Here is a 615-nt window from a genome sequence, read left to right as displayed (position 1 = left end):
TCCGCCTTCACTTGGCGCCCAACGTGGGGCCCCGTACCTGCACCAGGACCCGGGCACTGGCCACAACCGCCCCGCGGGTCCCGGTTTCAGCCAGTGCTGCAAAGGGGAACCTAATGCAGCTTTGCAAGTGAGATTGGTCGCCGGAGGAAAGCTTTCTACACCGACTCTGCTCGCGACTCCCTGTGCACGCTCCCCAGCCCAGCGCGCTCCGGTGTCCGGTATCAGGCAGCTCATTAGCCTAGTGCAGCCTTTGCAAGCGAGATTGGTCGCCAAGCTTTACGCACCCGCCGACTCTGCTCGCAACTCCCTGTGCGCGCTCCCCGGCCCAGCGCACTCCGGCGTCCGGTATTGGGCAGCTCATTAGCCGCCAGCGCCCATCAAACCTGCACCCTACCCCGAGCGCGAGCGGGCATGCTCTCTCGCTGCTAGTGTTCCGGGGCTCAGATTGCGCTTCCGGGTGCGCTTGCCTGTGCGCCCCGCCCATCCTGGCGGCGCCTGCTGCTACCACTGCCGCCACCTCCCAAGCCGCCATGTGTGTGTGAACCACCACAGCGGCAGACTTGGTCTGATTCAAAATAACCTCTTCACACACATTATAAATCCTCAGGCAGAACG

This window comes from Microtus ochrogaster, unplaced genomic scaffold (assembly GCF_000317375.1).
Source record: "Microtus ochrogaster isolate Prairie Vole_2 unplaced genomic scaffold, MicOch1.0 UNK16, whole genome shotgun sequence".
In the NCBI taxonomy this organism is placed as follows: Eukaryota; Metazoa; Chordata; class Mammalia; order Rodentia; family Cricetidae; genus Microtus; species Microtus ochrogaster.
Note: the sequence above shows the minus strand (reverse complement) of the source record.